This window comes from Sarcophilus harrisii, chromosome 2, assembly GCF_902635505.1.
Source record: "Sarcophilus harrisii chromosome 2, mSarHar1.11, whole genome shotgun sequence".
NCBI lineage: Eukaryota > Metazoa > Chordata > Mammalia > Dasyuromorphia > Dasyuridae > Sarcophilus > Sarcophilus harrisii.
In genome coordinates this window covers 119639905-119652950 of record NC_045427.1, presented here as the reverse complement: position 1 = coordinate 119652950, position 13046 = coordinate 119639905, and positions in this window count along the sequence as shown.

Here is a 13046-nt window from a genome sequence, read left to right as displayed (position 1 = left end):
AGATCTTACCTTTCACTCTCAAACCTAGATAAGTCAAACCACAAAATAAATAAGAAAGAAATTAAAGAGGTAAATAGAATACTAGAAAAGTTAGGTATGATAGGTCTTTGGAGAAACTGAATGGAGAGAGAAAGGAGTACACATTCTTCTTGGCAGTACATGGAACCTATACAAAAATTGACCATATATTAGGTCATAAGGACCTCAAAATCAAATGCAAAAAGGCAGAAACAGTAAATACATCATTTTCAGTGCACAATGCAATAAAAATTACATTCAATAAAGGGCCAGAGGAAAATAGACCAAAAAGTAATTGGAAACTATATAATCTCATGCTAAAGAATGAATGGGCGAAACAACAAATCAAAGACACAATTAATAATTTCATCCAAGAGAATGACAATAATAAGAAAACATACCAAAATTTGTGGGATGCAGCCAAAGTGGTAATAAGGGGTAATTTTATATTTCTAGATGCTTACTTGCATAAAATAGAGAAAAAGAAGATCAATGAATTGGGCTTGCAACTAAAAATGCTAGAAAAAGAACAAATTAAAATCAATTTTAATCAGCTAATTAAATTGATTTAATCAATCAAATACCAAACTTGAAATTCTGAAAATAAAAGGGGAGATTAATAAAATGAAAATAAAAAAGTATTAAATTAATAAATAAAACTAAGAGTTGGTTTTATAAAACAAACAATTCAAAATATATAAACCTTTAGCTAATTTGACTAGAAAAAGGAAAGAGAAAAATCAAATTGTTAGTCTCAAACATAGCAAGGGAGAACTTTGCAGCAATGAAGAGGAAATTAGATTAATAATTAGGAGTTATTTACCCAACTTTATGCCAATAAATGTGATAACCTAAGTGAAATGGAGGAATACCTACAAAAATACAGATTGGCACATTAACAGAAGAATAAATAAATTACTTAAATAGTCCCATTTTAGAAAGAGAAATAGTATAAGCTATTAATCAGCTCCTTAAGAAAAATCTCTCCAGGACCAGATGGATTTATATATGAATTCTATCAAACATTTAAAGAACAATTAACTCAAATACTATATAAACCATTTGAAAAAATAGGAAAAGAAGGACTCCTATGAAATTCCTTATATGACTCAGACATAGTACTGATACCTAAACCAGGTAGGGTGAAAACAGAGAAAGAAAATTACAGACCAATTCCACTAATGAATATTAATGCAAAAATTTTAAATAAAATATTAGCAAAAAGATTACAAAAAGTAATCCCTAAGATAATATACTATGATGAAGGAAAATTTATATCAGAAATACAGGGTGGTTCCATATAAGAAAAACTATTAGCATAATCAACTATATCAATAACTTAACTAACAAAAAAACATAAGTATCTCAATAGATGCAGAAAAAAGCATTTGATAAAATCCAACATCTATTCCTACTAAAAACTGTAAAGAATATAGGAATAAATTGACTTTTCCTTAAAATAGTAGGTAGCATCTATTTAAAATCATCAACAAGCATAACATATAATAGGGATAAACTAGAACCATTTCCAGTAAGATCAGGGATGAAACAAGGTTCTCCACTATCACCATTACTATAAAATATTGTGTTAGAAATGCTAGCTTTGGCAATGAGAGAAGAAAAAGTGATTAAAGGAATTGGATTAGGAAATGAGGAAACCAAATTATCACTCTTTGCAGATGATATGATGATATACGTAGAGAACTTTAGAGAAGCAACTAAAATTTTATTAGAAATAGTCCACAACTTTAGCAAAGTTGCAGGAGACAAAATAAATTCACACAAATCATCAGCATTTTTATTCATCACTAACAAAATCCAACAGCAAGAAATAGAACGAGAAATCCCATTTAAAATAACTGTTGAAATTATCAGATGAAGAAAGTGAAACTATTTGTAGCCCTTATGAAAAGTTGCTTCAAATCACTATTGATCAGAGAAATGCAGATTAAGACAACTCTGAGATATCACTACACACCGGTCACATTGGCTAAGATGACAGAAAAAAAATTGAATGGATGCCCATCAATTAGAGAATGGTTGAATAAATTATGTTATGTGAATGCTATGGAATACTATTGTTCTGTAATAACCAGCAAGATGACTTCAGAGAGGTTTGGTGAGACTTACAGGAACTGATGCTAATTGAAATGGGCATCATATACAAGAGGATATGATGATCTAGGTGTGGCTCTCTTCAACATTGAGATGATTCAAACCAATTCCACTTGTGTAGTGATGAAGAGAGCCATCTACACCCTGAGAGAGAACCATAGGAACAGTGTGGAACATTCTCTCTGTTGTTATTTGCTTGCATTTTGTTTTCTTTATTTTTCTTCTTCCTTCTTGATCTGATTTTTCTTGTGTGGCAAGGTAATTGTATATATACATATACATATATATATATATATATATATATATATATATATATATCTCAAAAAGTTGTCAACTGTGTAAACCCTTTGATCCAGTAATGTTTCTACTGGCTTTTATCCCAAATAGATCTTAAAGATCCCACATGTATAGGTGTACAGTATACAGCATACAGAGAGTATAGGAGTAAATGGACTCTTCCTTAAAATAGACAGTAGCACCTATTAAAAACCATCAGTAAGCATCATACATTTAAAACTATTAGTAAGCATCATATTAATGGGGTTAAACTGGAACACCATATACCAAGATAAAGTCAAAATGGGTTCATGATCTAAACATAAATAATGATATTATAAAAATTAAAAGAATATAGTATAGTTTACCTCTCAGAGATGTGGAGGAAGAATTTTGTGACCAAAGAAGAACTAGAGATTATTATTGATCATAAGATAATTTTGATTATATTAAGTTAAAAATTTTTGTACAAACAAAACTAATGCACATAAGATTAGAAGGAAAGCAATAAACTGGGAAAACGTTTTTACATTCAAAGGTTCTGATAAACACCTCATTTCCAAATTATAGAGAGAATTGACTCAAATTTAAAAGAAATCAAGCCATTCTCCAATAGTTAATTGGTCAAAGGATTGAAGAGACAATTTTCAGATGAAGAAACTGAAACTATTTGTAGTCATATGAAATTCGTTCCAAATCACTATTAATCGGAGAAATGCAAATTAAGATAACTCTGAGATACCATTACACACTTCTCAGATTGGTTAGAATGACAGAAAAAAGATAATGATGAATGTTGGAATGGATGTGGGAAAACTGGGACATTGAAACATTGTTGGTGCAATTGTGGATGGATCCAATCATTCAGGAGAACAATTTGGAACTATTCTCAAATAGTTATCAAACTGCACATACTTTTTGACCCAGCAGGGTCTCTACTAGGCTTATATCCCAAAGAGATCTTAAAGGAGGGAAAGGGACCCACATGTGCAAAAATGTTTGTGGCAGCCCTTTTTGTAGTGACAAGAAACTGGAAACAATGATGCCCATCAATTAGAGAATAACTGAATAACTTATGGTGTTTGAATATTATGTAATATTATTGTTCTATAAGAAATGACCAACAGGATGATTTCAGAGAGACCTGGAGAGACTTACATGAACTGATGCGAAGTGAAATGAGAAGAACCAGAAGATTATTATACATAGCAACAACAAGATTATATGATGATTAATTCTGATGGATGTAGCCCTCTTCAACAATGAGATGATTCAAACTAGCTCCAATTGTTCAGTAATGAAGAGAGTCATCTACCCCCAGAGGGAAAACTATGGGAAATGAGTGTGGACCAACATAGCATTTTCACTCTTTCCTTTATTGTTTGCTTGCATTTTTGTATTCTTTCTCAGGTTTGTTTTTTCTTTGTTTCTAGATCCAATTTTTTTTTGTTTTGTGCAGCAAGAAAATTGTATAAATAGTATACATATATTAGATTTAACATATACTTTAACATATTTAACATGTATTAGACTACCTGCTATCTGGGGGGTGTTGGGAGGAAAGAGGTGAAATGTTGAAATGGAAGGTTTTACAAGAGTCAGTTTTGAAAAATTGCCCATGAGTATGTTTTGTAAATAAAAAGCTATAATAATAATAAAAACCATTCAAAAGAAAAAATAAATTATAACTATATGAGACAAAGGTGTTAATTATTTTCTGAACAATCTTATAGCAAAAAATAAATATAGCCTAAATAAATAAGAAAGGAATATAATCAAGACTCCACATCCAAAGATAGTTTGTGAAGCATAAGCAATCAAAATTTTTATTCCTTTGAACAAATCATCCACATGCAAGGGTATGACTCCTCATGTGGACAGAGGGAGAAGAGATGGAAGAAGAAAAGAAGGAGAAGGTGAAGAAAAGAGAAGGAGGAAATAGCAGCCTTGGTCCAACAAACTAGCTAGTTCTGAGAGAAGAGCTCCTACTACTCATCAGTGTGGTTAGTCCTTTTTCAAAGAGAACCAATAATATCAAGAGGAAGATACCTTGATTAGCAAATCAATTCTATTTAAGTGAAACAGAGCTGGCAAAGTCACCAGCATCACTCTCTTCTGTAGTGTCATCAGAGTCCAGTATCAAGACATATGTCAAGATATCTGCCAGCAGTCTCCCTGGCCCATGGTAAGCTCTTAATAACTGTTTATTGTTTAATCAATTGACTCTGACATTGGCCAGAGTCTTCACTGGCCAACTTCAGTTAGTTTTTTTCACACAATCCTTTTCCCCTTCCTAATACCCAAATACTGGATGATCTTTGTTTCCTCTATCTAAATCTATTCCCAAGAAATAAACTTAAAAAGTCATTGACACCAAAGTATAAGTGACTGATGCGATTAATAAGCTACCTCTCTTAGGGATATTTGTATTTCAATACAAGTCAATAGAAGTAACCAGTACAATAAATCTGTTTAATCTTAGGGAATAATAGGTTAGTGAGAAATGTTTTGAAGGTATAAAAGGAGACTTCCTGTTACTCTGAAAAAAATAATCTGCAGATCAATAGTTTGCTTATCTTATTTCCAAGGCTGGCTGTGATTCCACATTAAACTTTCTTAGAGTTATGCTGGAAAATTAAAGGATTTCTGAGTATGTATAAGTATACTCTTCAATGTTCAATTTACCTATGGAGGAAAATCAGCTTCTATGCTGACTTGGACAACTACAAGTTTGTTTGTTTTTCCCTGAACTTGTCCCTAAGTGCAGCCTGGCAGTTATTTTTGCTATGACATTGTCAAGGTCAATCAGCATCCTGTTACCTTTCATTTTCCTCATACTTGGCTTTTATCTACCCTCCCCTTTCCCCATCATATCTTATAATGGATGATTTTATAGGTTTTATCCTGAAAAGAAAAAGACTTCCCTTATTCCTAATCAATAAGCCACTCACTCTTCTATGACTTTAATCACTATGGACCTCATTTCTCTCATCTTTTTAACAAGGGGGATGTACTATTTCAGATCTAAAACATGAGTAAAACTTTGTTGCTTTTCTCAACTTCTATGACCTCTACCCATTCCTTTACCAGAACTACTTACTTACATCAAAACCATTGTATATTACTGTAACTTATAAGTCTTCATTTTCATTCTAGGATCAGTTCAACAATGAGAATCTGAGAGATGGAGTATGATCTCTTTAGCTGGATAGATTTTATCTATGTGAGCATATAATTTCCATTAAAATACGTCATGATCCTTCTCTACCGAAGTCTTCATTACATCTAGTGTTCAAGGAAGGAAAGGAGGATGGGAAGTAGAGTGGGGGGAAGGAGAAAGTGAAAAAGAGAAGGAGGGAAGGAAAAGGAGAATGGGAGGGAAAAAAAGGAAGAAATATAGAGGGCATGGAGAGAGAAGAGGGAAAGGGAAAAGAATGAAGGAGTTATAGAGAGAGGAAGGAAAGATGAAGAGAAAGGAAAAACCAACTAATTGCCAAACTTCTTTTCAAAAACTTCTCAATGCTTAGGCTCATCCTTAGATGAGAGATACACAAGATATCTTAAGAATTTTTTCAGTTCCTTTCACATTGTTAGAAACTCCCAGATTTTGTATTTTTTGGCATAGTCTTTGAGAACTTAAAGTCATTTCTGTGATAATGAAGCATTAGAAGATGAATTTAATGATAGAAGGTCTCACACAAAGGGCTCCAAGAGACTTATTCTATCTCCAGAGAATCTCTCTGATAACTTTGCCACAGCATCTAAAATCCTTTCCTTTATGACTTTTAACATTAAGGTTAAAATAATAAAAATGTACTTTTTGACCTGAGTATGTCTGTGACTTCAAATTTACAAAACCAATATTAAAAAAAAAAGATATGAGATTCTTCTCAATCCCTCCCCCCCCCAAAAAAAAAGAAAGAAAAGATTCATGTACCAGACAAATCAAACCACCACTACCATCTTGACTACTATGTCCCCTCTAATCCTGGTTGTGACAGCCTAGGACTCAGAATGTGAATTAGCTCATTATATAATATCATTTAAAAGATACATTAACATCTGCTTTGCTGCTGTGTCCTAAGGAATGAGATTTTTCCATTTGACTTGTAGCATTCATTCATATATGAGAAGTGACTTTTATAACCATATCTGATGTTGACATAGGAAGATGTTCTTTGAAATAGTGCACTGTTAATAAAATGACAATTTTCAATGAAATGCTTCTTTTGAAATCCCCTTTGTTTTCAATCTGACAATCAACAGCATTGATAGCATATGGTTTATTTCCTTCCTTGTTTTCTCACTAAGAATGCAAACTTTTTAACACAGAAAAATAAAACAAATAAATAAATAAGACAAAACCAAAAAATAGTGCTAAAACTAAAACATAAATTCCCATTTTTAAACACAATTAAAAGTAATAGCTGAACTCAAAACCTTCATGGAGGTCCTTTTGAGACCTCAGGACTTTATTGTCAACCAATATGTAATCAGGTTGACTCCACAGTCTAAGATTTCCAACAGAGATCTAAGCACTAAAGGCTTTGAATTGAGAATGTGCTCTCTCAATGGCATTCAGAGGTGAAGCTACTCACAGCGGCTCAATGACCCTGGTAACGAATTCCTCTGCAGCGAACCTTTCAAAAGGAAAGCTGTGATTAAATTGATGGAATTGCAATTGAGTAGTTTGATTAAAGTGGAAGGGTGAAAAAGAAGAAAAAAATCCTCCTTTTAAAAACGGAGACAAATTCTCTAACACTAATTGAAGTGAGCCCTAACTCCCCATGCAGGTCACTTTATGCCTCTGTCTCACTCAGCTTATTCATGTGGAATATAACGACAATCAACTTTCTTTTTGCAAATAAATGGTAGGGGTGGAGGGGATGTATATCTGAGAAACCTGTGAATCTATATCATGATGAAGTATAATAATAGCATGCACATGAGCAATGAATAGAAATATATCATTAGATATATGAGATGGGCAAAAAAATCATCCAAACTCATATTGACAAACCAGATAATACTCCCAAGTGTAGCTGGCACTGGTAAATATGAAATAGTAGGAATTCAAGGAAGGCATTCAATGTGTTGGGTGGATCTCCTGTGTTGAATGCATGAAAAGATATGGAAAAGAATTACATAGGGGGAGAGAATATGGATGGGCTGCCCTCTGAATATATTGAAGGAGAATCTCCAGGCAAGACTTCTTCAATATACTAAAGTTCAGATGTATTTCTCAAAGAACAAAACCAGTGTCCTCTCTTTATAGATTCAATTTCCTCCTTCCTCAAAGCTTAGTGCTCCTACCACTTTAGCTCACACCTTTCTTCCCTATTACTTTAACCTTTAAAAAGAAACAAAACCAGCCTCCTGATCTCATATCTAATCTCTTTCATACAACTAATCTTGCTAAATTCATCATCCTAAAGCAATTCTACTAAAAGTAGCCAGAAATCTTCAGTGCTTACCTAATGTTTATGAAATCCTATCCGTATTTCATACTACCACTCAGACCCCCACAAACTAACATTTCTATATTTCCTCTTACTCCAAAAGAATTCTATGACATATTTATTTTTCAAGGATTAAGTTCTTATCTTTCCTAGGCTAGAAGTGCAGTGACCACTCACAAATCAGATCAATCCCATCATTATATGTCATGGGAGCTTTGACCTAGTTCTTTTTTGCCCTCAGTGTACCTTTCCTTATATTAGTGCCCCACCCCCATGTCTGAATCCTGTCTTACCATATTGGTGCCAAACAACTAATTGAATTATACTATTGTACCTCAGAACTCTGGAGTTCAAGAGATCCATTTATATCAGCCTTCTGGCAGCAATTACTACAGGTCTTGAATATCACATATAGGTCAGACATCATGAAAAGAAATGTAGACATTACAGCTTTAGACATTTGCAACATACCTGGAATAAAATATTTAGAGTTAAAAGATATGAAAATAATCATTTAAAAAATTACTAACATTTTTCTAGCTTTCTTTTCTGCAAATGTACAAATTATACAAAATAAGCCCCAAATGGATACATAACTATATATAAAAAGTCACATCATAAAGAAATAAATAAGGGGAAAGTTTATAAACAAAGGAGAGAGAGAGAATCACAGATGAAATTGAAAATTTTCATTTCATGAAATAAAAAATATCTGCATAAAAAGTCAATTGAATTAAAAATAGAATGGAAAAAATTAACTTGGAAAATGTTTGCAGGAAATTTCTTGGATGTAGAGCTGATGTTCAAGATGCACAAAGAACTGAATCAAGCATATAAAAACAAGAGTCATCAAATGCATCACTGCTGAAGAAGCTTGCCCATGATACAAACCAGGATCTCATTTTAAGCTACTTGTCTTTTCACTTGTATCAGCCTTATGTTGTAAACAGCAGGTTTGATGTGGAAAGCATACCACTTGAAATTGGACATAGAACATTATGATTTTTCCAAAATCATTTAATTTATAAGCCCAATATCCTAAAATCAGAATGAACCTTTCTTTCTAGGTCTTAGAGATCCATTTTTTGACTTATATTTTCTTCCGAGATCACAGCTCTACTTATTTTCTCATTTACAGAATGAGTTGCTTTGATTTCACTTTATGATTCTCTTAACACCACTCTGGTGGTATTTTTTTTTTTTTTAGTTTATGCTAGTTATCCATTCAGCACCTGAAGTTAAAACAATGACCCTCCTTATTTAATAAAAATTACTAAGAAAACTGACCATACATTTGGCAGAAAATATTTGATCAGCACTTGTTTCCACAATAAGTTCTGAGTAGATTCTCAGCCTACTGTTTTATTTTTTTTTAATAGCACACTATGGGGTATGATCAAGAGAATGAAGGGAGGTGCCTTCACAATTTTAAAGCAGTATTCTAAACTAAGGATTAGAGGTATCCATTAAAAATATATCTTGAATTACATAAAATTAAAATACAATTTGCACAGACAAAACCAAGACAAACTAGATTGGGGAAAATAGTTTAATCAAATAAGAGAATAAAATCCACTGATTTTAAATTTTAAAGTAAAATCAACTAACACAAAAATAAGAACCATTTCCTAATTAAATATTCAAAAAATAAGAACAAATGACTTTCAGAATTAAAAAATATAGTTACCAAACAAAATATCACAGGAAACCAATAAGACAAATGAGCATTCTTTTAGCAGCACTAGTTTTAAGCTCACATTGAACTGGCAAAAATGGAAGGGAAAAAACAAAAAACAAATCAGCACTGCTGAATGAAGTATAGAAGGCAGGAACTCTGAATACATATTGGTAATGTGGCTTTTCAATGCTCCAATCATTCCAGCAATTTAGTACTTTTTAAGAAGTCACAAAACCCTTTAACCCGACTGTCTCTCTACTATAAGGCATAAAACAAAATGAGGCCAGCCAAAGATTTGAGGTGAAAGAGAGAGACTCATGTTATTAATAGCAGTTTTTTATGGAAGAAAACATGTTTGAGTTATTCATAGAAACCAGAGAAGATTTGTATGAACTTTTGTAGAGTGAAGAAAGAAGAATCAAGAGACATGTTTCATGGAAAGAAAAATACTAAAAAATAAAAATGCAGGTTGAGGTAAATAACTAATATTAATTGGAACTGATGAAACATTTTTTTCTCTCAGCAGAAGGTTAATGATTTAGGGGTGTGGAATAGTGTGACAACAGTGTGTTAGTTTCACTTGCTAAACTATTTTTGTTTCAAAGGAAGGATGGGGACAGAGATAAACATGTAAATGTTGTCTTTTTTTAAAAAACAAAGCAATATTTTTTTAAGAGAGGTATTCCCCAATTGATACATGATCAAAAAATGGACAGGTACTTCTCAAAGAAAGCAATCCAAGTTAACAATAACCATATGAAATGTTCCAAATCACTAAAAGAGTAATGCAAATTAAAATAATTCTGATATACTTCCTTACATCCACCAATTTGGAAAAACAAAACAAAACAAAACAAAACAACAAAAAAAAAAAAAAACTAAGAGTACAATTGTAGAAAGGGCTGTTTGGGAGGACAGGCATACTAACTCAATACTGGTGAAACCAAGATGATCCAGGACTTTTAGAGAAAATATTTCCCCATAGTCACTATACTTTCTGTTTAACAAAGAGGTGCTATTATTTGCTATATACAATAAAAGAAAGGAAAGTATGAAAGGAAAATGGACAACTTTGATTACAGTAAATTAAAAAGTTTTTGTACAAACAAAACCAACAGAAACAAGATTAAAAGGGAAGTACAAAGCTGGAAAAAATTTTACAATGTCTCTAATAAAGGTCTCATTTTCAAAATACATAAAAAACTAAAATATATAAAGAATAAATTTATAAGAATACAAAGCATTCCCCAATTGATAAATGGTCAAAAGAGATGAACTGACATTTTTCACATGACAAAATATAAGCCATTTTTGTCTAAAATATTGAATTAATTATATTCATTTTAAAATTTAAGTATACATGTATTAGATATATAGTTTTCTGTATAGTTCTATTTTTCTATTAAGCACCTAGGAATATTCATGTTTGTTAATATTTGTCAAGTTCAGAATAATATTTTTTTGTATGCACATATAATGAAAGTAAAATCCCACTTCTCAAAAAATCTCCTACACTATTGGCAATGATAAATTATAGAACTGACCAAAGTAGGAAAATCTCTAGAATACATGAAAACTAATATATTTAGGATAATTATAAAATTGATCCCATCAGTTCATAAAGCAATTTCAAGTTATTGTCATAAATATAAATAATATAAAGTGATTAATATGTATATGCCCTTTGACCCAGAGATCTAAAAACTAGGCAAATACAACAAGGATATCAATGATGAAAAATAATGTGATATTCCAAAATATGGCAACTCTATTTTGTACAGCAACAAAGAATTAGAAACAAATTCATTTCCCACTAATTAGGGAATGAAAAACCAAATGTTTTGTACATGAATGTACATGTACATTCTGTACATGAATGTAATAGAATATTATTAGAAATAGTGAATATAAAGAAAGCAGAGAAGCAGAGGAAGCTATATAAAATTATGTAAAGTTTGGTAAGTATAACAAGGAAAAAATAATGACCAAAGAAATGACCCCCCCCAAAAAAAACCCAACTATATCTGAATGCTTTGAAATTAAAATGACCAAATAGTTCCATGATTTTGGGAAAGCATTTCCTTTTTTATAGTGTAGAAGTAGGTATTATGGAATAAAACACTGACTATATTATCAAAACTGTTTTATTTAATGGTGAATATTATTAAGCTTTTAAAGTATTTTTTAAAACTTTTGTTATAATTTATAGCTTCCTAGGAGTGGTAGGAGGAGAGATGACAATGATGATAATGCTATAATTTAGAGATTTACATAAACTCTATCATTTGACTCATAACCAAAGAGGTTGATGCTATTATTCTCATTTATACATGAGGAAACTGAGACTAACATATTACACAATTTATTTTTCTAACTCCAAATCCTGTAATTGATATCACCTGGTTGTCTCCATTCAGAAAAGATGACATAAGAACAAAAGTACCAGATATAATCCTTGAAAGAAATGCAGTGTTCAAAAGCAGGAAATATATTCTATATTTTGTAATTCTATAGTTTAACATAGTAGTAGGTACAGAAAAAAATAAACCAGATATTAATGTTAGATAAGGAAAAGAAAAAGAAAACTTTTTATGCACATCACAATTGAATTATGTGTTTTCTGGGGTTTCTGATGCTATGATTCTGTTTTGATTCAAAAGGTCTTTGTTGAAATCTTAGATTTGGTAGCTCAGAAGCTATGTCTTTTCACAAATCATTAAACTCTCTATGTCTTCATCTGTAAAATGGAGTTAAATAGTCCTCTTTTCTTTTCAGACTAGTAAAGTTGGAATTAAATAAAATAATAAATACTAAAGCATTTCCAAACTGTAAAGTCACTGAAATTCTCTATTAGTATTGCTGCTGTTATTATTTTGTTTTTTCTCAGATCATATGTGCACTGATAAACAATTTTTGTATTGTCAAATGTGTTGTATGCTTCTACCTTGAGATCGAAAGGGATAGTAATCATACATGCATATTTCCATAACTTCCAAGTAATGTAGTTCTTATGAATTCTTATAAAATGCCTCTTTTTCTCCCTCTTCCACCACCCCTTCCTTTTAGTAATCACCAAGGCCAAATCATCAGTCAACTGAATTCCAATAAAAGATGATTCTATGATGTATTTTTTAAAAATAATTTTCCATTTAAAAATTTTATCAGAATTCATTCACACTGCATTATCTTTTTGGGACCTGGGGAGGATTGGTAGACTTATCTCTATTTTACAATGGTGAAAATAAAGACTCACAAGTATTAAGTGTTTTGCCTATAATCTTTTCATATAGACAAGTATGAGTTGCAGGATAATGACTACCTAATCATCAATAAATACTCTTCAAATTGAATAAAAATAAATCTTAATTTTCAAATATAACTTTAAAAATTAATAATTTTAATTTTAAAGATTAATATAACCATTTAATGTTCCATCTACTTACATTGAAATATGTGTATTTTGGAGAATAAAATTCCATTAAAACATTTCAATTTTTTCC